General features: G+C 58.9%; 1 non-coding gene and 1 pseudogene across 1 annotated transcript; both read left to right on the forward strand.

Moving 5' to 3' along the window:
* The first annotated feature begins 17,001 nt into the window (after positions 1–17,001).
* LOC136682421 (5.8S ribosomal RNA) lies at positions 17,002–17,155 on the forward strand. Its single transcript, XR_010798634.1, has one exon. It is a non-coding gene; the product is annotated as a 5.8S ribosomal RNA (ribosomal RNA).
* A 415-nt stretch (positions 17,156–17,570) lies between these two features.
* LOC136682422 (28S ribosomal RNA) lies at positions 17,571–22,181 on the forward strand (annotated as a pseudogene).
* Positions 22,182–24,379: the final 2,198 nt, after the last annotated feature.

Consider the following 24,379-nt stretch of genomic DNA (forward strand, 5'->3'; position numbering starts at 1 on the left):
CGGGGGAAGGCGAAAGCAAACCCCCGGCCCTCCGGAGCGGTCCAGGTCTGGTTCTCTGGGGCGCGGGCCCCGGAGACTCCGTACACCGGTTAGAGGGAGCCGGTGGCGGGCATAGGGGAGGTGGGTACTCCCCTGTGAAATCCTGGATGACGGTTTTAGGTCTCGTAGTGGGCGAAAATCGGACTTAGTGCAATTTCCGAAACTCTGGTTCTCTGGGGGCGCGGGCCCCGAGAGTCCGTACACCGGTTAGAGGGAGCCGGTGGCGGGCATAGGGAGGCAGGTCGCTCCCTTGAATGGTCCTGGATGTCTGGACTTAGTGCAATTTCCGAAACTCTGGTTCTCTGGGGGCGCGGGCCCCGAGAGTCCGTACACCTGTTAGAGGGAGCCGGTGGCGGGCATAGGGAGGCAGGTCGCTCCCTTGAATGGTCCTGGATGTCAGCAATTTCTTAAGAAGGGCGCCCTCTTGTGGTCCCATGGCCGAAGAACATGCTCCGAGCCCGGGTATGGCAGTGGGCGGAATGAGACTTAGAGGAATGTTGACGGAGCCATGAGGGGCCCCCCCTGGAGGTCCCATGGCCGAGAAAAGTGCTCCGAGCCCGGGGTGATAGAGAACCGTGAACGCCGCGGTTGAAGACCTCGGGTATGGCAGTGGGCGGAATGAGACTTAGAGGAATGTTGACGGAGCCATGAGGGGCCCCCCCTGGAGGTCCCATGGCCGAGAAAAGTGCTCCGAGCCCGGGGTGATAGAGAACCGTGAACGCCGCGGTTGAAGACCTCGGGTATGGCAGTGGGCGGAATGAGACTTAGAGGAATGTTGACGGAGCCATGAGGGGCCCCCCCTGGAGGTCCCATGGCCGAGAAAAGTGCTCAGAGCCCGGGGTGATAGAGAACCGTGAACGCCGCGGTTGAAGACCTCGGGTATGGCAGTGGGCGGAATGAGACTTAAAGGAATATTGACGGAGCCAAGAGGGGCCTCCCCTGGAGGTCCCGTGGCCGAGAAAAGTGCCCCGAGCCCGGGGTGATAGAGAACCGTAAAGCGCGCGGGTTTGGGGCTCGGGTCTTCCAGTGGGCGGAGTGAGACTTAGAGAAATGATGACGGAGCCAAGAGGGGCTTCCCCTGGAGGTCCCATGGCCGAGAAAAGTGCTCCGAGCCCGGGGTGATAGACAACCGTGAACGCCGCGGTTAAAGACCTCGGGTATCGCAGTGGGCGGAATGAGACTTAGAGGAATGTTGACGGAGCCATGAGGGGCCCCCCCTGGAGGTCCCATGGCCGAGAAAAGTGCTCCGAGCCCGGGGTGATAGAGAACCGTGAACGCCGCGGTTGAAGACCTCGGGTATGGCAGTGGGCGGAATGAGACTTAAAGGAATATTGACGGAGCCAAGAGGGGCCTCCCCTGGAGGTCCCGTGGCCGAGAAAAGTGCCCCGAGCCCGGGGTGATAGAGAACCGTAAAGCGCGCGGGTTTGGGGCTCGGGTCTTCCAGTGGGCGGAGTGAGACTTAGAGAAATGATGACGGAGCCAAGAGGGGCTTCCCCTGGAGGTCCCATGGCCGAGAAAAGTGCTCCGAGCCCGGGGTGATAGAGAACCGTGAACGCCGCGGTTAAAGACCTCGGGTATCGCAGTGGGCGGAATGAGACTTAGAGGAATGTTGACGGAGCCATGAGGGGCCCCCCCTGGAGGTCCCATGGCCGAGAAAAGTGCCCCGAGCCCGGGGAGATAGAGAACCGTAAAGCGCGCGGGTTTGGGGCTCGGGTCTTCCAGTGGGCGGAGTGAGACTTAGAGAAATGATGACGGAGCTAAGAGGGGCCCCCCCTGGAGGTCCCATGGCCGAGAAAAGTGCCCCGAGCCCGGGGAGATAGAGAACCGTAAAGCGCGCGGGTTTGGGGCTCGGGTCTTCCAGTGGGCGGAGTGAGACTTAGAGAAATGATGACGGAGCTAAGAGGGGCCCCCCCTGGAGGTCCCATGGCCGAGAAAAGTGCCCCGAGCCCGGGGAGATAGAGAACCGTAAAGCGCGCGGGTTTGGGGCTCGGGTCTTCCAGTGGGCGGAGTGAGACTTAGAGAAATGATGACGGAGCTAAGAGGGGCCCCCCCTGGAGGTCCCATGGCCGAGAAAAGTGCCCCGAGCCCGGGGAGATAGAGAACCGTAAAGCGCGCGGGTTTGGGGCTCGGGTCTTCCAGTGGGCGGAGTGAGACTTAGAGAAATGATGACGGAGCTAAGAGGGGCCCCCCCTGGAGGTCCCATGGCCGAGAAAAGTGCCCCGAGCCCGGGGAGATAGAGAACCGTAAAGCGCGCGGGTTTGGGGCTCGGGTCTTCCAGTGGGCGGAGTGAGACTTAGAGAAATGATGACGGAGCTAAGAGGGGCCCCCCCTGGAGGTCCCATGGCCGAGAAAAGTGCCCCGAGCCCGGGGAGATAGAGAACCGTAAAGCGCGCGGGTTTGGGGCTCGGGTCTTCCAGTGGGCGGAGTGAGACTTAGAGAAATGATGACGGAGCTAAGAGGGGCCCCCCCTGGAGGTCCCATGGCCGAGAAAAGTGCTCCGAGCCCGGGGAGATAGAGAACCGTAAAGCGCGCGGGTTTGAGGCTCAGGTCTTCCAGTGGGCGCTCGTTCCAGCGGCGCGGGCTGGATGGTTTAGTCCGAGGAGGAGTGCTTAAGTGTGGGCCGGATAGGTTCGAGAGGTGCGCTGGGTTCCTGGAGGTCCAGCCCCGGAGGTTTGGAGCGGGGCGATGGAGCGAGCGAGGCCGAGTCGGGTGAGCCCGGGCCGGGCATGGGCGTTGGCGGCGATGGGGGTCTTCTCCCCGGAGGTTTGGAGCGGGCGATGGAGCTAGCGAGGCCGAGTCGGGTGAGCCTGGGCCGGGCATGGGTGTTGGCAGCGACGGGGGTGTCTTCCCCGGAGGTAAGTACCGTGGGGGGCAAGCGTGAGATATTCCAGGCCGGGAAAAGTGAGCTAAATTCGGCAAAGCGTTGTTAAAAAGGGGGGTCGGTTGATTTTTTTGTTAAATCTAAACGAACAAAGGGTGCGAGGCGTGAAAATTGCATTCAGCCGTGATTTTTTGGCAAAGTGCTAACCCTAGTGGTCTCCCAGTGGGACGTTTTAAAGTAGGACTTAGAAAAATTTCTGACCCTCTTCGCCCTAGGTAGCAAGCCCAAAACGGAGCACCTCGGAGAGGTAAAAATTCAGAGGGCATGGGGGTTTCCAGTGCGGTGCCGTCAGGACATTAGGGTTCCTTTAGAAAAGACGAAAGTTTGGGTACACCGTATGTAACTATGACAAGCCCAAGGCTCTGGTTCGCCTGTGGGCATGAATATAGTGAGATTTCCGCGTTATCTCACTGGAGGTGACCCCCGGAACGGTTCAAAACCTAAGTCGAGACTTCCATGGGACCCCGGCGATGGGAGTTTGAAGCCCGAGGAGTGACGCCCTCTGGGCTAAGGTTGGTGGTAGGTTCGGCCCCACTTTCTGGAGGTCTAAACTGACTTCCATGGACCCCGGTGATGCGAATTTGATGCCCGAGGAGTGACTCACCTCTGGGCTAAGGGTGGTGGTATGCTCGGCCCCCCCTCTGGATGTCTAAACTGACTTCCATGGACCCCGGTGATGCGAATTTGATGCCCGAGGAGTGACTCACCTCTGGGCTAAGGGTGGTGGTATGCCCAGCCCCCCCTCTGGAGGTCTCGAATGACTTCCATGGACCCCGGAGAAGCGTATTTCATGCCCGATGAGGAGCACACCTCTGGGCTAAGGGTGGTGGTATGCTCGGCCCCCCCTCTGGATGTCTAAACTGACTTCCATGGACCCCGGTGATGCGAATTTGATGCCCGAGGAGTGACTCACCTCTGGGCTAAGGGTGGTGGTATGCCCAGCCCCCCCTCTGGAGGTCTCGAATGACTTCCATGGACCCCGGAGAAGCGTATTTCATGCCCGATGAGGAGCACACCTCTGGGCTAAGGGTGGTGGTATGCTCGGCCCCCCCTCTGGAGGTCTAAACTGACTTCCATGGACCCCGGTGTAGCGTATTTCATGCCCGAGGAGTGACGCCCTCTGGGCTTAGGGTGGTGGTAAGCCCGGCCCCCCCTCTCTGGAGGTCTAAACTGACTTCCATGGACCCCGGTGTAGCGTATTTCATGCCCGAGGAGTGGTGCCCTCTGGGCTAAGGCTGGTGGTAAGCCCGGCCCCCCCTCTGGAGGTCTAAACTGACTTCCATGGACCCCGGTTATCCGAATTTCATGCCCGAGGAGTAGTGCCCTCTGGGCTTAGGGTGGTGGTAAGCCCGGCCCCCCCCTCTGGATGTCTCCAAAACCTAAGTCGAGACTTCCATGGACCCCGGTTATCCGAATTTCATGCCCGAGGAGTGATGACCTCTGGGCTAAGGGTGGTGGTAAGCCCGGCCCCCCCTCTCTGGAGGTCTAGATTGACTTCCATGGACCCCGGTGATGCGAATTTAAAGCCCGAGGAGTGGTGCCCTCTGGGCTAAGGGTGGTGGTAAGCCCGGCCCCCCCTCTCTGGAGGTCTAAACTGACTTCCATGGACCCCGGTGTAGCGTATTTCATGCCCGAGGAGTGACGCCCTCTGGGCTAAGGGTGGTGGTAAGCCCGGCCCCCCCTCTGGATGTCTCCAAAACCTAAGTCGAGACTTCCATGGACCCCGGTGTAGCGTATTTCATGCCCGAGGAGTGACGCCCTCTGGGCTTAAGGGTGGTGGTAAGCCCGGCCCCCCCTCTCTGGAGGTCAAAATTGACTTCCATGGACCCCGGTTATCCGAATTTCATGCCCGAGGAGTGATGAACCTCTGGGCTAAGGGTGGTGGTAAGCCCGGCCCCCCCCTCTGGAAGTGTTCAAAACCTAAGTCGAGACTTCCATGGACCCCGGTTATCCGAATTTCATGCCCGAGGAGTGATGAACCTCTGGGCTAAGGGTGGTGGTATGCTTGGCCCCCCCTCTGGAGGTTTCCAAAACCTAAGTCGAGACTTCCATGGACCCCGGTGATGCAAAGTGACATGCCCGAAGAGTGGTGCCTTCTGGGCTAAGGAGGTGATAAGCCCGGTCTCTCCTCTGGAGGTCTGTGGTTTTAAAGTGAAATTTTTCTAAGTCCCGCACCTGAGATTTTAAGAAAATCAGGACCCTCCTCGAGCCTTGTAGCGAGTCCGAGGGAGGTTCATCGTTGTCGGCTATGCGAAAGGGGTTCAGATGCCTCGAATCCTGTGGGCATATGGTTTTTCAGCCTGGTGCCGTCGGGATATTAGGGAGGCATTAAATCAGACACAAGTTTGGGTAACAGCGATGCGAAACGCTATGCCCAAGGGAGTGGCTTCCCGATGGGCTTGAAATAATGGGAATGTCCGCTCTGCTTCCCTGGATGTGTTCAAAACCTAAGTCGAGACATCCGTAGACCCCGTTGATGCGAATTCCATGCCCGAGGAGTGACACACCTCTGGGCTTAAGGGTGGTGGTAAGCCCGGCCCCCCCTCTGGAAGTGTTCAAAAACTAAGTCGAGACTTCCATGGACCCCGGTTATCTGAATTTAAAGCCCGAGGAGTGGTGCCCTCTGGGCTAAGGGTGGTGGTAAGACCGGCCCCACTCTCTGGAGGTTTCCAAAACCTAAGTCGAGACTTCCATGGACCCCGGTGATGCGAATTTCATGCCCGAGGAGTGACGCCCTCTGGGCTAAGGGTGGTGGTAAGACCGGCCCCACTCTCTGGAAGCCTAAAATGACTTCCATGGACCCCGGTGATGCGAATTTCATGCCCGAGGAGTGACGCCCTCTGGGCTAGGGTGGTGGTAAGTGAGGCCACCCCCTCTGGATGTGTTCAAAACCTAAGTTGAGACATCCGTAGACCCCGGTAATCCGAATTTCATGCCCGAGGAGTGACGCCCTCTGGGCTTAAGGGTGGTGGTAAGACCGGCCCCACTCTCTGGATGTGTTCAAAACCTAAGTTGAGACATCCGTAGACCCCGGTAATCCGAATTTCATGCCCGAGGAGTGACGCCCTCTGGGCTTAAGGGTGGTGGTAAGACCGGCCCCACTCTCTGGAGGTCTAAAATGACTTCCATAGACCCCGGTGATGCGAAGTGACATGCCCGAGGAGTGACACACCTCTGGGCTAAGGGTGGTGGTAAGACTGGCCCCACTCTCTGGAGGTCTAAAATGACTTCCATGGACCCCGGTGATGCGAAGTGACATGCCCGAAGAGTGGTGCCTTCTGGGCTAAGTGAAAATCGAAAGAGGTACTTGGAACCGAGATGGGGGTATGGGACGGAACGATCTTACATCTGAAGCCCGAAGGAAGTGGCGATCCTTCGGGTGAAATTTTGTAAGTTATAGTACGACATACCCTCGGATGTTTCCAAGTGGAGACCTCCGTAGACCCCGGTGATGCGAAGTGACATGCCCGAAGAGTGGTGCCTTCTGGGCTAAGTGAATATCGAAAGAGGTACTTGGAACTGAGATGGGGGTATGGGACGGAACGATCTTACATCTGAAGCCCGAAGGAAGTGGCGATCCTTCGGGTGAAATTTTGTAAGTTATAGTACGACATACCCTCGGATGTTTCCAAGTGGAGACCTCCGTAGACCCCGGTGATGCGAAGTGACATGCCCGAAGAGTGGTGCCTTCTGGGCTAAGTGAATATCGAAAGAGGTACTTGGAACCGAGATGGGGGGTATGGGACGGAACGATCTTACATCTGAAGCCCGAAGGAAGTGGCGATCCTTCGGGTGAAATTTTGTAAGTTATAGTACGACATACCCTCGGATGTTTCCAAGTGGAGACCTCCGTAGACCCCGGTGATGCGAAGTGACATGCCCGAAGAGTGGTGCCTTCTGGGCTAAGTGAAAATCGAAAGAGGTACTTGGAACCGAGATGGGGGTATGGGACGGAACGATCTTACATCTGAAGCCCGAAGGAAGTGGCGATCCTTCGGGTGAAATTTTGTAAGTTATAGTACGACATACCCTCGGATGTTTCCAAGTGGAGACCTCCGTAGACCCCGGTGATGCGAAGTGACATGCCCGAAGAGTGGTGCCTTCTGGGCTAAGTGAAAATCGAAAGAGGTACTTGGAACCGAGATGGGGGTATGGGACGGAACGATCTTACATCTGAAGCCCGAAGGAAGTGGCGATCCTTCGGGTGAAATTTTGTAAGTTATAGTACGACATACCCTCGGATGTTTCCAAGTGGAGACCTCCGTAGACCCCGGTGATGCGAAGTGACATGCCCGAAGAGTGGTGCCTTCTGGGCTAAGTGAAAATCGAAAGAGGTACTTGGAACCGAGATGGGGGTATGGGACGGAACGATCTTACATCTGAAGCCCGAAGGAAGTGGCGATCCTTCGGGTGAAATTTTGTAAGTTATAGTACGACATACCCTCGGATGTTTCCAAGTGGAGACCTCCGTAGACCCCGGTGATGCGAAGTGACATGCCCGAAGAGTGGTGCCTTCTGGGCTAAGTGAAAATCGAAAGAGGTACTTGGAACCGAGATGGGGGTATGGGACGGAACGATCTTACATCTGAAGCCCGAAGGAAGTGGCGATCCTTCGGGTGAAATTTTGTAAGTTATAGTACGACTTACCCTCGGATGTTTCCAAGTGGAGACCTCCGTAGACCCCGGTGCGATGCGAAATTCATGCCGAAAGAGTGACACCTTGTTGGGCTAAGTGAAAATCGAAACCGGTTCTTGGAACCGAGATGGGGGTATGGGACGGAACGATCTTACATCTGAAGCCCGAAGGAAGTGGCGATCCTTCGGGTGAAATTTTGTAAGTTATAGTACGACTTACCCCTCGTAGACCCCGGTGCGAGGCGAAATTCATGCCCAATGAGAGTGGTTCATTCCTAGGCAATGGATTGATACATTTCTGCGGTAAAGAATGAATGAATACACAATTTGGTTAAACGGCATTTTATTGAAAATGATTGCGGTTCAATGGGGTGTCAAGTCCGGCTTGAATCGAGTGCAGACAGCCGGTTCATCCGTGCTTCCAACAGTTGAGAGCCGGTCAATCCATCGCGGTAGAACCTTTGGGCCGTTGCGGGATCATGGCACATGGCAGTGGTGATATTGGTCCGTTGGTCTAGCGGTAGTGACGAAATCTGTGGGGGAAATATAAGCAAATTTAGCCCCAGGAACTGAAACTGAGATTCGAATAGCCATTTAAGATACATTACCTGATTCGAAACGGCGGTCCTAATCAAATTGAAACCAATTGGGCCATTGAGCCTTGCCCTCCGCCAGGCTGCTCTCAGCATGGTGTTCGGTCGTCGTATTTGCCGCCCCCGGGTTTCGAAAACGTAGCGAGGCTTGACCTCGTAGGCTTGTACCAAACAGTTCAACCACGAAATCTCCTTAGGCGACAGAGCCACAGGTGCATCCCCGAATGCAGCGTTAGTTTTGTGGGTCCTTACATAAATGATGCACCCCGAATCCAACATTTCCACATTTTCCAGTTCTTCCACTAACATGTTGGTAATCACAACCGATCTGTGGCCGCTAATAACGGCTATGGTTCCCATCAGAAAGCCCTGCAATAGGTTCATGGTGGAATGGCGTAGGGGCGTTTCCTTAGCCAATAGTCTTGGTATAATCTTGTCGGCCTTCGCTAAGAAAATTCTGAAATGATCGCAGGGCGGAATGATTCCCAATTTGAACCGCTTAAAGCGCTGCCGATGGCCGGTTATGTTCCTAGCTATGTCACGGTTCGCCTTGGTGAAACTTAACTTAATGCGTTCAAATTCCTTGGCCGTCAGTCCGGCACTGTTGGGTTTAAATGCGGACAGATACCCCATGTACGCCTTCGCGTCGTATAGCAGCATTTTAATCGAGGTGTCAGCGTAACCGAGAGAGGTTAATTGTTCCAGCCAGCTCCGAACCTTACGGTGGTTCACAAAACTAACGTCCGAATATGCGCACAGTTTTGGGGCACAGTGAATTAGGAACCTGACCGCATGCGACTCCCGTTGCTTTCCGTTCACAATGTCCTTAGCGGTCGGATTGGCCCTAAGGTGATATGAAGCAAACTCAGCGATTGACTTACCGACAAAGGTGTCCTTAAATCGGCTTGGGAGTATCAATCGCCCCTTAGGGGGAACATTGGTTAGCAGCGGTGCGTCCGTGGCGGATTTGGAAGACACTTGGGTCGGGGTCGCAATGCGGCGATCACCGGTGTCGAGGCCAGAGGTGGATGGGTGTTCGTCAGTATCGGTAGGGCCAGTCCCCCGAAATGTGTCCAAGAGAGACAGAGTTCTGGTGCGTTTTGCCGCAGATAAAGCCACATTCAAGGCCAGGCCTTCGAGCGAGTGCTTAGAGCGTAGGTGAGCCGCTAAGCTAACCGGCATTTTTTCGTTGCATATCGGACAGTCCGTGCCTTTCCGACCGTCCCCGGAACGATCAAGAGCAGTAATAAACTGTACCTCATCCGCAGTTAGTCGATGGAACGATCGTAAATGATCCCGGTAGCCATAAACCGCCTGTTCGCAGAGAGAGCAACGCCGCCGAGCCATTGTTGTTTACCCCCGGGGTGAGAGTAATGAACCTAGCCGGTCTTCCGTCTTTTAAACTCCCCGGATCTTTACGTCATCCTAGATAGGGATAGGGCGGGCCCGGTTTCAATCTGCAAATTTAAAGGGCCCTATTTGTAAGTATGCTCTTGCGGCCTCTTAAAGGACCCGTAGCCGAGGAAGGTGCGCTCTGAGCGGGGTGCGCTCTAGCTGGTTCCGATCTCCTTGAAAAGACTTCCATAGACCCCGGTGATGCGATATTCAAGCCCAGAGGAGTGACTAACCTCTGGGCTAAGCTGGTGACAAGCTCGGCCTTCCAATTCTGGAGGTCAAATGTGATCCGGAGGACCCCCGGTGATGGGTTTCAAGCCCAGAGGACTGGCACCCCTCTGGGCTAGGGTGGTGGTAAGAGAGGCCCCCCCTTCTGGAGGTTTTCAAAACCTAAGTCGAGACCTCCGTAGACCCCGGTGATGCGAATACCGAAGCCCGAGGACTGGCACCCCTCTGGGCTAGGGTGGTGGTAAGAGAGGCCCCCCCTTCTGGAGGTTTTCAAAACCTAAGTCGAGACCTCCGTAGACCCCGGTGATGCGAATACCGAAGCCCGAGGACTGGCACCCCTCTGGGCTAGGGTGGTGGTAAGAGTGGCCCCACCTTCTGGAGGTTTTCAAAACCTAAGTGAAGACCTCCGTAGACCCCGGTGATGCGAATACCGAAGCCCGAGGACTGGCACCCCTCTGGGCTAGGGTGGTGGTAAGAGAGGCCCCCCCTTCTGGAGGTTTTCAAAACCTAAGTCGAGACCTCCGTAGACCCCGGTGATGCGAATACCGAAGCCCGAGGACTGGCACCCCTCTGGGCTAGGGTGGTGGTAAGAGAGGCCCCCCCTTCTGGAGGTTTTCAAAACCTAAGTCGAGACCTCCGTAGACCCCGGTGATGCGAATACCGAAGCCCGAGGACTGGCACCCCTCTGGGCTAGGGTGGTGGTAAGAGTGGCCCCACCTTCTGGAGGTTTTCAAAACCTAAGTGAAGACCTCCGTAGACCCCGGTGATGCGAATACTGAAGCCCGAGGACTGGCACCCCTCTGGGCTAGGGTGGTGGTAAGAGAGGCCCCCCCTTCTGGAGGTTTTCAAAACCTAAGTCGAGACCTCCGTAGACCCCGGTGATGCGAATACCGAAGCCCGAGGACTGGCACCCCTCTGGGCTAGGGTGGTGGTAAGAGAGGCCCCCCCTTCTGGAGGTTTTCAAAACCTAAGTCGAGACCTCCGTAGACCCCGGTGATTCAAAGTGACATGCCTGAGGATTGGCACCCCTCTGGGCTAAGGGTGGTGGTAAGACCGGCCCCACTCTCTGGAGGTCAAAAATGACTTCCATGGACCCCGTTGATGCGAATACACAAGCCCGAGGAGTGGCACACCTCTGGGCTAAGGGGATGGTTTGGGTTGCCTCCCCTCTGGAGGTCAAAAATGACTTCCATGGACCCCGGTGATGCGTATTTAAAGCCCGAGGACTGGCACACCTCTGGGCTAAGGGGATGGTTTGGGTTGCCTCCCCTCTGGAGGTCAAAAATGACTTCCATGGACCCCGGTGATGCGTATTTAAAGCCCGAGGACTGGCACACCTCTGGGCTAAGGGGATGGTTTGGGTTGCCTCCCCTCTGGAGGTCTAAAATGACTTCCATGGACCCCGTTGATGCGGATACACAAGCCCGAGGAGTGGCACACCTCTGGGCTAAGGGGATGGTTTGGGTTGCCTCCCCTCTGGAGGTCTAAAATGACTTCCATGGACCCCGTTGATGCGAATACACAAGCCCGAGGAGTGACGTCCTCTGGGCTAAGGGGTTGGTATGCTCGGCCTCCCCTCTGGAAGTCTAAAAAAATTAGAAATATTTCTAAGTTCGACAACGAGCACTGGCAGAACTGGACCAAAGACTTCCATACACCCCGGTGATGCGAAGTTTCAAGCCCGAGGAGTGACGCCCTCTGGGCTAAGTTTGTGATAAGCCCGGTCTCTCCTCTGGAGGTCTGTGGTTTTAAAGTGAAAATTTTCTAAGTCCCGCACCTGAGATTTTAAGAAAATCAGGACCTCCTTCAAGCCTTGTAGCGAGTCCGAGGGAGGTTCATCGTTGTCGGCTATGCGAACGAGGTTCCAACGCCTTGAATCCTGTGGGCATATGGTTTCTCAGCCTGGTGCCGTCGGGATATTAGGGAGGCATTAAATCAGACGTAAGTTTGGGTAACAGCGATGCGAAACGCTATGCCCAAGGGAGTGGCTTCCCGATGGGCTTGAAATAATGGGAATGTCCGCTCTGCTTCCCTGGATGTGTTCAAAACCTAAGTCGAGACATCCGTAGACCCCGTTGATGCGAATTCCATGCCCGAGGAGTGGCACACCTCTGGGCTAAGGGTGGTGGTAAGTCAGGCCCCACCCTCTGGAGGTTTTCAAAACCTAAGTCGAGACCTCCGTAGACCCCGGTGATGTGAATTGACATGCCCGAGGACTGGCACCCCTCTGGGCTAGGGTGGGGATAAGATATGTCCCCACCCTCTGGAGGTTTTCAAAACCTAAGTCGAGACCTCCGTAGACCCCGGTGATGCGAAGTGACATGCCCGAGGACTGGCACCCCTCTGGGCTAGGGTGGTGGTTAATCCGGCCCCCCCATTCTGGATGTGTTTAAAACCTAAGTCGAGACCTCCGTAGACCCCGGTGATGCGAATACCGAAGCCCGAGGACTGGCACCCCTCTGGGCTAAGGGGATGGTTTGGGTGGCCTCCCCTTCAATCCCGATGATTCGTTCGATATATGCCCAGGGAGGTGAGCACTTCCCTGGGCGTGAGGGGGTCGAGCGTATGAGGGTTGTACCCCGTATGGTTCCTACTAAACGAATCCGAGCGGCGGGTCCACAGGCCACCGACCACCTGCCCACTTGCGGGGTGGGTGTGACGGGCCGCCCGCCGGCAGTTGTCCCCGTTCTAACCTAACTCTTGCCCGTGCGCGAGTCGAAAGGGGCATACAAACCCCTGAGGCGAAGACCGGCGTTCCGCTTGGTCTAATGTGGGATCTCCCAGATTTTCCCCTCCGCGGGGACTTGGGAGCGCACCACCGGGCCCCCGCGCTGGAAACGGCCGGAGGCAAAGAGCGCATTAGAGGTGTCACGGATCGGTCTTTTTAAACGGACCGCGGCTGGAAGTTCGCAGGGGAAGAGGCGCTCGGTCTACGGTTCCCGGGCCCGACCCCCTTCGTCTTCTTAAATTGAGAAAACTAACCGTAGGCTCCGGGGGGCGAATCGTAAAACCTTTGCCGACCTCCTCGCACTGCGAGGGGGCCAGGATTTGCGGCTTGTCCGCGTATCGGTCCTACCAAGGACCGCGGCTGGAAGTTCGGTGGTGAGCCCTCGACCTTACGAGATTGGGGGCAAAACCCTTCGTCTTCTGAACATCAGACGGCTCCGGGGGGGCGTACCGTAAAACCTATGCCGACCTCCTCGCGCTTTGAGGGGGCCAGGAAATTCTCTTCCATTCTCTTCCCTTAAACGGACGTCCTTTACGCCCGTTCGAAATGCGGCATACCCGGAGCACCAGGGGCAGGCTTCTAATCCGAAATATACCGGCTTTTAGAACGATCCTCCCCGCCACGTGCTCCAGCCTCTATGGCTCGGGGACCCCCCGTAATAGGGGGTCCGCTTGTCCCAGAATCGTTCCGAGGGAGACTTAGCCGATCCGTCGGTCTAATTTCCACCACAGTTTGGGTCCGTTAAAAGGTCCGAGTCGGTGGTGCCTTAGGGTCGGGATCCTATTGAGGGAAGGAACCGGCCCCTAGCCTGCACCGTCCGGGCCTTGAATCGTACATTTTCCAAGTTGTCAAACCCCCGATTGAAGACCCACCTCCGGGGGGTCTCATTCGAAAAGCCTTTCCGCGGTGCGTGTCTCTTCCTCCTTCGTGGGGGTCGAGTTCCACGCGCCACCGACTCTCTCTCTTTCCCCAAGCCGGGTTTGAGTACCAGAGGATCGGCCTGGTTGATCCTGCCAGTATCATATGCTTGTCTCAAAGATTAAGCCATGCAAGTCTAAGTACACACGGGCGTTGGTACAGTGAAACTGCGAATGGCTCATTAAATCAGTTATGGTTCCTTTGATCGCTCCACACGTTACTTGGTATAACTGTGGTAATTCCAGAGCTAATACATGCAAACGAAGCGTTGGAAGTGGGGGTGCCGTTTCGAGGTGGTCGGTGACTGGTTCACCTTCCCCTCGGCGCCCCCCACGGATACGTGCATTTATCAGAACCAAAAAACCCCCTCCCGACTCCGGTCGGGTCCGCTTTGGTGACTCTAGATAACCTTTGGCCGATCGCAGAGCCCTTCGGGGCGGCGACGTCTCATTCGAGTGTCTGCCCTATCAACTTTCGACGGTAGTCTACGGGACTACGTGTGGTGACCACGGGTAACGGGGAATCTGGGTTCGATTCCGGAGAGGGAGCCTGAGAAACGGCTACCACATCCAAGGAAGGCAGCAGGCGCGCAAATTACCCATTCCCGACACGGGGAGGTAGTGACGAAAAATATCGGTGCGAGGCCCCGTTTGAAGGTTTCGGGACCGAAATGAACTCAATCTACGTCCGTGGGTGAGGACCCATTGGAGGGCAAGTCTGGTGCCAGCAGCCGCGGTAATTCCAGCTCCAATAGCGTATGTTAACGTTGCTGCAGTTAAAAAGCTCGTAGTTGGATCCGGGGACGGGTCCCGGCTGCCGGGCCTCTGCCCGTCCGGACTTCGCGGTGGGAAGCTGCCCCTCTCCGGGGTGGGGACCCCCCGCGGGTCTCTGGGTGGAGGTCGCGGGACCTTGTCCCTACTCATCCGGTGTCCTCTGCTCCCTTCCTCCGCGGAGAGGCCCTTAGCTGGGTCGTCCGCCGCGGTGAATACGTGGGGGGCGGAAGGGTCCGGTGCGTTTACTTTGAACAAAACAGAGTGCTCAAAGCAGGCCGAAGCGTGCCTTGAATGGACTGAGCTAGGAATAATGGAATAAGGCCTTCCCATGGGGGGCGAGTCGGAGCTCTTCGGCGAGGCGGCCGGGTGGGGCCGGGGGCGCCCGGGTGTGACGCCCGGCGTTTCTGGCCGCCGCACGGTTCCCCGAGCCGGGGGGGTATCCGACCGCTCTCTTGGTCCTATTTCGTGGGTTTGACGGACCAAAGGTCATGATTAAGAGGGACGGCCGGGGGCATTCGTACCGCACCGAGAGAGGTGAAATTCGTAGACCGGTGCGGGACGGACAAAAGCGAAGGCATTTGCCAAGAATGTTTTCATTAATCAAGAACGAAAGTCGGAGGATCGAAGACGATCAGGTACCGTCGTAGTTCCGACCGTAAACTATGCCGACCCGCGATCCGGCGGCGTTGGGTTAACGACTATGACCCGCCGGGCAGCGTCCGGGAAACCACGAGTCTTTGGGCTCTGGGGGGAGTACGGTTGCAAAGCTGAAACTTAAAGGAATTGACGGAAGGGCACCACCAGGAGTGGAGCTTGCGGCTTAATTTGACTCAACGCGGGGAACCTAACCCGGCCCGGACACGGTAAGGATTGACAGATTGACGGCTCTTTCTCGATTCTGTGGGTGGTGGTGCATGGCCGTTGGTAGTTCGTGGAGCGATTCGTCTGGTCAATTCCGGTAACGAACGAGATCCCATCCTTTAAGTAGTTACACGGCCCCTCTCCTGGGTCGGACTCTATCCCCGAAGGTCCCCGTTCGCGGGGGGTCCCCATCGGGGTGGGGGTGTTGGGGGTTTCGGCGGGGGTCCGGTTCTACCCCGGATCGGTTCGGGGAGGTGATGCGGTTGACGGGGGTTCAGTTCTGCGTCGAGTGGGTGGCTCCGGCCTCTCCCCTTCGCGTTCGGTTCCCTCCCCGATGCCGTCCGCACCTCGTTCCGCTCTCCGGGTGTGGGTTGTCCGTCCTTCGCCTTCGCCTTCCCTCTCCCCTCCCCGGTGCCCTCCCGCTTACCGCGGGCCTGAAGGTTGGGGTTCGCCCGGTGGGAATCAGCGGTCGGTGGCTAAACTTCTTAGAGCGATTTGTGGCACAGAAGCCACTTGAGAAATGGAGCAATAACAGGTCTGTGATGCCCTTAGAAGTCCGGGGTCGCACGTGAGCTACAATGGCTGGTTCAACATGTAAGTTACCCTACGCCGAGAGGTGCGGGCAATCCTATGAACGCCATTCCCCGCTGGGGACAGGGGATTGCAACTATTCCCCTCGAACGAGGAATTCCAAGTAGGCGCGGGTCACCAGCCCGCGTCGATTAAGTCCCTGCCCTTTGTACACACCGCCCGTCGCTACTACCGATCGGATGCCTCGGTGAGGTCCTCGGACCGTCCCCGGGGCGGCCCTCGAACGGGGGTCGCCTCCGGGCGATGGGAAGTCGATCGAACCCGGACATCTAGAGGGAGTAAAAGTCGTAACAAGGTTTTCGTAGGGGAACCTGCGGAAGGATCAATAACGGTGACCTGGCCGCGGTCGGCGCCCGCCGTCCGTGCCGGTTGTCGAGTCGGACTCGAGAGGCCGAACCTCCCCCCCGGCGGGTACCTTCAAGGTATGGACCGCAGAAGCCTCGTACCTTTCGTTGTCGGCCGACGTGAGTCTCTCCCCCCTCCGGGTGGGTGGACGTAGCGAGCCGGCTTCGGAACTCGGGGTTATGCGAGGACCGCCTTAGGTGCATAGGTACCCCGGTCCGCCCCTCCCGTTCGCGGGGGGAAGAGTGGCGCCGGAGCCGCCCGCCGGGTAGTTAAACCCAAAAAACCATTGATCGTTGAAGGCTTGATTGTGCGTGCGCGAGTCAAAGGGGCTTACTCACCCCCAGGGCGTTGGCCGGTGCTCGCCGGCCTCGGTGGGATCTCCCTGAACCCATCCCCCCGGCACAGGGGGTGGTGGTGGACGGGAGCGTACCGCCGGGCGAAACTCTTTCCCCTCACGGGGTTAGAGCGGAGCTTAAGAGCGCATGCAATAACCCCCGATGTTGGCTTCGCAGAGACGGACCGTATAATAGTCTAAGGCCGGTGCGCGAGTTGAAGGGGCCTCACGAACCCCGGATGCGTTTATAAACACCCGAAGGAGACGGCCGGTGCCCGCCGGTCCTGACTAGGTGGGATCTACCCAGCGCCTTCCCCTAAGCGGGGACTTGGGAGCGTACCACCGGGCCTCGCTCATACCCTCCGGGGTGGAGAGCTTGGCTTTGAGCGCACGCCTGAATGCCTTAGACCGGGACCCGTAACGCAGCGAACCAAACCCTGGGCCTCGCCGGGAACGGCGGGTGCCTAGACCCGGTCTCCTAAACCACGTAAGTCTCGGGCACCTACTCGGGCGATCGTCCCGGGCCGTAACTCCTCGGTCCGGTGGTGACGCCCAGGTTCAATGACCTTCCCCCTCCACGGGGGGGAAGGCACCCGGCTTGAAATATTGTCAAACATTGTCTCGTGTTCGAATGGCTTCCTTCGCCCGGCCTGTAACGGGCCGGGCACAAACCCAAATACGACTCTTAGCGGTGGATCACTCGGCTCGTGCTTCGATGAAGAACGCAGCCATCTGCGTTAACTAATGTGAATTGCAGGACACAGATCATCGAAATTTCGAACGCATATTGCGGCCGCGGGGGTCCATCCCGCGGCCACGCCTGTCTGAGGGTCGCTTTACCCATCGATCGGTCTCCGCGCCCCCGCTGAGAGAGAGAGACCGCGGCTGGAAGCTCGCAGGGCCTGAAAACGGCCCTTCGTCTTCCCAAACGAAGACTCGGTTCCGAGCCAGTCCACGCGGCCCGTGTTGCGAGAGAGCTCCGTACAGGGAACGGAGGGAGAGCCGAGTAGGTCCGGGTCCACGTCCGTTACGGTCTCTCCCCGAGTCCCGAGCGGGGCTCCGCGCAGTCGGACGCGGGGGTGGCGAGTGCCGATTAAACCCAGCGAGCGGGCGAGTGAGCGGGCGGGCGAGCGGCCGGGGTGGGGGGAGGGTGTCGCGGAGTTCGGCCTCAGGCCGGGCTCTCGCCCCTCGCCCCTAGCCTTCGGCCCTCCGCCTCCGCCCTCGCCCCCGCATAAGAAACCTCTGTGTGCGGCCTCAGATCAGACGAGACGACCCGCTGAACTTAAGCATATCAGTAAGCGGAGGAAAAGAAACTAACAAGGATTCCCTTAGTAGCGGCGAGCGAACAGGGAAGAGCCCAGCGCTGAATCCCACTTTCCCCTGACCGGGGTTGGCCGGGAAATGTAGCGTACGGAAGTCCGTAAGATCCGTCTCGGTGCGGACGCGGGACCAAGTCCTCGCGAACGTGGCTTCTTCCCATAGACGGTGAAAGCCCGGTAGCGAGTCCCGCGTTCCCGCCCGGGTAGGTCGGGCTTCTCGGAGTCGGGTTGCTTGGGAATGCAGCCCAAAGCGGGTGGTAAACTCCATCTAAGGCTAAATACCGGCACGAGACCGATAGCGAACCGAGTACCGTGAGGGAAAGTTGAAACAGGACTTTGAAGAGAGAGTTCAACAGAGCGTGAAACCGTTGAGAGGTAAACGTACGGGGACCGAGAAGACTGCCCCGGGGGATTCAGCCGGGCGGACGGCCCCGCGCTCGTCGGGTTCCGAGGCCGGGGGTGCGAGCGTATCCGGGCGAGAGGGGTGGGGTGCCGACTCCACCGCTCCCCGCTTCGGCTCTGCGCTTCGCCTCTGGACTTCGGGCCTGTCGGGCGTACGGAGGTCCGGCCCCGCCCGGTGTACTTTCCCCGCGTGGTGGTGAGTCGCGACCGGCTCCGGTTAGGCTTGGAAGGGCCCGAGGGTGAAGGTAGGTCCGTCCGGAGAAGGGAGCCCCACGCGGCCCCCGGACACGGGCGTTCCGCTACAGCCCCTCGCTCCGACTTCGCCGATAACGCCGGGGCCGTGGAGCAATGTCCTTTCCGCGTTCTCCCCTCCTCCGGGATGGGGATGGGGGCCCCCCCCGATCGTTCGGTCGAAGCGGGCCGGCTGGGCTGTCCTCAGCCCCGGGCTAGGCCCGCTACGGCGATGCGGGGGGTGATCCAGGCCCACAGCACCCGAACGCCTAAGGTCAGCGGCTAAGTTCGGACCCCGAACGACCCGTCTTGAAACACGGACCAAGGAGTCTAACGCGTATGCGAGTCGAAGGGGCCCAGAACCCCGGAGGCGCAACGAAGGTGAAGGCCGGCGCGCGTCGGCTGAGGTGGGATCCGTCCTAACCCTTCGAGGGGGCGGGCGGCGCACCACCGGCCTGCTCTTCCCACGTGCGGAGAGCGGAGCCAGAGCATACGCGGTGGTACCCGAAAGATGGTGAACTATGCCTGGGCAGGGCGAAGCCAGGGGAAACCCTGAGTGGAGGCCCGCAGCGGTCCTGACGTGCAAATCGGTCGTCCGACCTGGGTATAGGGGCGAAAGACTAATCGAACCATCTAGTAGCTGGTTCCCTCCGAAGTTTCCCTCAGGATAGCCGGCGCCGAAACTTCAAGTTTTATCCGGTAAAGAAATGACTGGAGGCCGCGGGGCCGAAACGGGCCTCGCCCTACTCTCAAACTTTAAATGGGTAAGAGGCCCGGCTCGCAGGCTTGGAGCCGGGCATGGAATTGACGGTGCCGAGTGGGCCACTTTTGGTAAGCAGAACTGGTGCTGCGGGATGAACCGAACGCGCGGGTTAAGGCGCCCGACGCAGACGCTCATCAGACCCCAAGAAAGGTGTCGGTTGATATAGACAGCGGGGCGGTGGCCATGGAAGTCGGCATCCGCTAAGGAGTGTGTAACAACTCACCTGCCGAATCAACTGGCCCTGAAAATGGATGGCGCTGGAGCGTCGGGCCCATACCCGGCCGTCGCTGGCGGTACTTGTCTCCCACCCCCCCAAAAGCCAGCGAGAATGAGAGAGAACCGAGACTCATGGGACCGTATGCCGCGACGAGTAGGAGGGGCGCCGCGGTGGCGCAGAAGCCTTTGGCGCGAGCCTGGGTCGAGCCGCCGCGGGTGCAGATCTTGGTGGTAGTAGCAAATATTCAGATGAGAACTTTGAAGGCCGAAGTGGAGAAGGGTTCCACGCCGACAGCGCTTGGCCGTGGGTTAGTCGGTCCTAAGGGATAGGCGAGCGCCGTTCGGAAAATGCTGGGGCGATGGTCTCGTCTGCCTCGCGCTGACCGAAAGGGGATCGGGCCAATATCCCCGTACCTGGGATTGGTGGAGATCGAGCCGCCGAGAGGCGCTCCCGTGGCGGTAACGCAAACGAACCCGGAGACGCCGGTGGGGACCCCGGGGAGGATTCTCTCTCCTTGCTAAAGAGCTGGAGCGCCCTGGAATGGGTTCGACCCCGAGATAGGGGCTCAACGCTCTGAAAGGCGTCGCATGCACTATGCGACGGCCGGGACGTTTCCCATCGGCCCTTGAAAATCCGGGGGAGGTATAGTGAATTTCCCCCCAGGCCGTACCCATATCCGCATCAGGTCTCCAAGGTGAACAGCCTCTGGCGTGTTGGAACAATGTAGGTAAGGGAAGTCGGCAAGACGGATCCGTAACTTCGGGATAAGGATTGGCTCTAATGGCTGAGCTCGGTCGGGCCCGTGTCTGCTGATGCGGGGTCCGAAAGCCCGGTGCTGCCCGTGCGACGGGGAGCTGTTCCCGGTCCACCTTCGGGCCCCCCCCACTGGGTCCTGCGCGCGAGGAAGCGCACGGCGAGAGATTGCCCCCCAGTATCCAAACCCCCGTGAACAAGGCTCCGTCTGTCTGTCGGGGTCGATGAGAGTGGGTCGCGGCGAGCGAGACCTTAAGCCCCGGTGCGTGTCCCCCCTCGGCGGCGGCGCTTAGGGGGCCTCGGTCAGGTCGACGGTAGGGAGCCGGTCGTCGGTGGGATGCCGGCGGGGGAGCGTCCTTCGGGACTAACCTCCGTCGGATGACCGCCTTCGGCCTCCTCTCCCTACCTAAGCCGGGCCGGGCTCCCGACGCCCGTCGCCGGGTGGGCCGCCCCCGGCTAAGCTCGAGCGTCCGGCCCTTCGCTCTCCCCCGATGGGACGCGGAGGGACGCAATGGAACGTAGGTCCGCGTGGGGTGTGCGGTCTCTCGTGCGTGTGTGGACTCGTAGCAGGCCGCCGGTGGTGGGGCTTCGGTGGGTCGGGGCGGTGTCCCTGGAGCCTCGCGCGCCGAGCCTAGGCTCCGTGGATCTCTCGGGCTTATGAGTCTCGCCTCGGGGGGAGACCTCCGGGGCCGGGTCTCTCGGCCGGCACCTAACAGCCGAATTAGAACTGCTGCGGACAAGGGGAATCCGACTGTTTAATTAAAACACAGCATCGTGAAGGCTCTTGGACCGGGTGTTGACACGATGTGAATTCTGCCCAGTGCTCTGAATGTCAAAGTGAAGAAATTCATCGAAGCGCGGGTTAACGGCGGGAGTAACTATGACTCTCTTAAGGTAGCGAAATGCCTCGTCATTTAATTGGTGACCAGCATGAATGGATGAACGAGATTCCCACTGTCCCTACCTACTATCTAGCGAAACCACAGCCAAGGGAACGGGCTTGGCGGAATCAGCGGGGAAAGAAGACCCTGTTGAGCTTGACTCTAGTCTGTCACTGTGAGGCGACTTAAGGGGTGTAGAATAAGTGGGAGGCCCGCCGCTCGCCAGCACCGGAGCGGGCCGTCCGTGAAATACCACTACTCTTACACGTTACCTCACTAACCCGGTGAGGGTGTCGGTGGGAACCTTTGCCTTGCTGGGGGTTCCTTGTTCAAAGGTGCTAAGCCCCGGGTGGGGGGGTCGCTCGGCGCTGAGTCCTCCTTCCCCCCCTCGCGGGGGGGGTCGGAGGCAAGCTCGCGCGGGGCTGGCCCTTCCTCTCCCTGGGGCGAGTTCCTCCGGGGACAGTGACAGGTGGGGAGTTTGACTGGGGCGGTACACCTGTCAAAGAGTAACGCAGGTGTCCTAAGGCGGGCTCAGGGACGGACGGAAACCTCCCGTAGAGCATAAGGGCAAAAGCCCGCTTGATCCTGATTTTCAGTATGAATACGGACCGCGAAAGCGGGGCCTAACGATCCTTCCGTCTGCTTTACGGGTTTTAAGCGGGAGGTGTCAGAAAAGTTACCACAGGGATAACTGGCTTGTGGCGGCCAAGCGTTCATAGCGACGCCGCTGTTTGATCCTTCGATGTCGGCTCTTCCTATCATTGCGAAGCAGAATTCGCAAAGCGTTGGATTGTTCACCCACTAACAGGGAACGTGAGCTGGGTTTAGACCGTCGTGAGACAGGTTAGTTTTACCCTACTGATGTGCCGTTGCTCCGATAGAAATCCCGCTCAGTACGAGAGGAACCGCGGGTTCGGATACTTGGTATTCGCGCTTGGCTGTGGAGCCAATGGTGCAAGGCTACCATCCGAGGGCTTACGACTGAACGCCTCTAAGTCGGAATCCCGCCTAGAAGGAGCGATACGTCCGTGCCCAAGGTTCGATACGGTTGGTCTGGGATAGCCGCGGGGGATTCGCCACACTCCGCCGGTGACCAGAACCGCACGAGACTGGAACCAGGGCCGGGGCTAATGAACACCTCGGTCCACCCTTCCGTCCCTAAGCGCATGTCCCTTGATCCGGGGTGCGAAATGACTTGTAAACGACCTGATTCTGAGTGCGGGTGTCATAAGTGGCAGAGCGGGTGCATATACCGCGATCCATTGAAAGTCATCCCGTCCACTCAAACATTTGTCGGGGGAAGGCGAAAGCAAACCCCCGGCCCTCCGGAGCGGTCCAGGTCTGGTTCTCTGGGGCGCGGGCCCCGGAGACTCCGTACACCGGTTAGAGGGAGCCGGTGGCGGGCATAGGGGAGGTGGGTACTCCCCTGTGAAATCCTGGATGACGGTTTTAGGTCTCGTAGTGGGCGAAAATCGGACTTAGTGCAATTTCCGAAACTCTGGTTCTCTGGGGGCGCGGGCCCCGAGAGTCCGTACACCGGTTAGAGGGAGCCGGTGGCGGGCATAGGGAGGCAGGTCGCTCCCTTGAATGGTCCTGGATGTCAGCAATTTCTTAAGAAGGGCGCCCTCTTGTGGTCCCATGGCCGAAGAACATGCTCCGAGCCCGGGTATGGCAGTGGGCGGAATGAGACTTAGAGGAATGTTGACGGAGCCATGAGGGGCCCCCCCTGGAGGTCCCATGGCCGAGAAAAGTGCTCCGAGCCCGGGGTGATAGAGAACCGTGAACGCCGCGGTTGAAGACCTCGGGTATGGCAGTGGGCGGAATGAGACTTAGAGGAATGTTGACGGAGCCATGAGGGGCCCCCCCTGGAGGTCCCATGGCCGAGAAAAGTGCTCCGAGCCCGGGGTGATAGAGAACCGTGAACGCCGCGGTTGAAGACCTCGGGTATGGCAGTGGGCGGAATGAGACTTAGAGGAATGTTGACGGAGCCATGAGGGGCCCCCCCTGGAGGTCCCATGGCCGAGAAAAGTGCTCAGAGCCCGGGGTGATAGAGAACCGTGAACGCCGCGGTTGAAGACCTCGGGTATGGCAGTGGGCGGAATGAGACTTAAAGGAATATTGACGGAGCCAAGAGGGGCCTCCCCTGGAGGTCCCGTGGCCGAGAAAAGTGCCCCGAGCCCGGGGTGATAGAGAACCGTAAAGCGCGCGGGTTTGGGGCTCGGGTCTTCCAGTGGGCGGAGTGAGACTTAGAGAAATGATGACGGAGCCAAGAGGGGCTTCCCCTGGAGGTCCCATGGCCGAGAAAAGTGCTCCGAGCCCGGGGTGATAGACAACCGTGAACGCCGCGGTTAAAGACCTCGGGTATCGCAGTGGGCGGAATGAGACTTAGAGGAATGTTGACGGAGCCATGAGGGGCCCCCCCTGGAGGTCCCATGGCCGAGAAAAGTGCTCCGAGCCCGGGGTGATAGAGAACCGTGAACGCCGCGGTTGAAGACCTCGGGTATGGCAGTGGGCGGAATGAGACTTAAAGGAATATTGACGGAGCCAAGAGGGGCCTCCCCTGGAGGTCCCGTGGCCGAGAAAAGTGCCCCGAGCCCGGGGTGATAGAGAACCGTAAAGCGCGCGGGTTTGGGGCTCGGGTCTTCCAGTGGGCGGAGTGAGACTTAGAGAAATGATGACGGAGCCAAGAGGGGCTTCCCCTGGAGGTCCCATGGCCGAGAAAAGTGCTCCGAGCCCGGGGTGATAGAGAACCGTGAACGCCGCGGTTAAAGACCTCGGGTATCGCAGTGGGCGGAATGAGACTTAGAGGAATGTTGACGGAGCCATGAGGGGCCCCCCCTGGAGGTCCCATGGCCGAGAAAAGTGCCCCGAGCCCGGGGAGATAGAGAACCGTAAAGCGCGCGGGTTTGGGGCTCGGGTCTTCCAGTGGGCGGAGTGAGACTTAGAGAAATGATGACGGAGCTAAGAGGGGCCCCCCCTGGAGGTCCCATGGCCGAGAAAAGTGCCCCGAGCCCGGGGAGATAGAGAACCGTAAAGCGCGCGGGTTTGGGGCTCGGGTCTTCCAGTGGGCGGAGTGAGACTTAGAGAAATGATGACGGAGCTAAGAGGGGCCCCCCCTGGAGGTCCCATGGCCGAGAAAAGTGCCCCGAGCCCGGGGAGATAGAGAACCGTAAAGCGCGCGGGTTTGGGGCTCGGGTCTTCCAGTGGGCGGAGTGAGACTTAGAGAAATGATGACGGAGCTAAGAGGGGCCCCCCCTGGAGGTCCCATGGCCGAGAAAAGTGCCCCGAGCCCGGGGAGATAGAGAACCGTAAAGCGCGCGGGTTTGGGGCTCGGGTCTTCCAGTGGGCGGAGTGAGACTTAGAGAAATGATGACGGAGCTAAGAGGGGCCCCCCCTGGAGGTCCCATGGCCGAGAAAAGTGCCCCGAGCCCGGGGAGATAGAGAACCGTAAAGCGCGCGGGTTTGGGGCTCGGGTCTTCCAGTGGGCGGAGT

This window comes from Hoplias malabaricus, unplaced genomic scaffold (genome assembly GCF_029633855.1).
Source record: "Hoplias malabaricus isolate fHopMal1 unplaced genomic scaffold, fHopMal1.hap1 scaffold_123, whole genome shotgun sequence".
NCBI classification, from domain to species: Eukaryota; Metazoa; Chordata; class Actinopteri; order Characiformes; family Erythrinidae; genus Hoplias; species Hoplias malabaricus.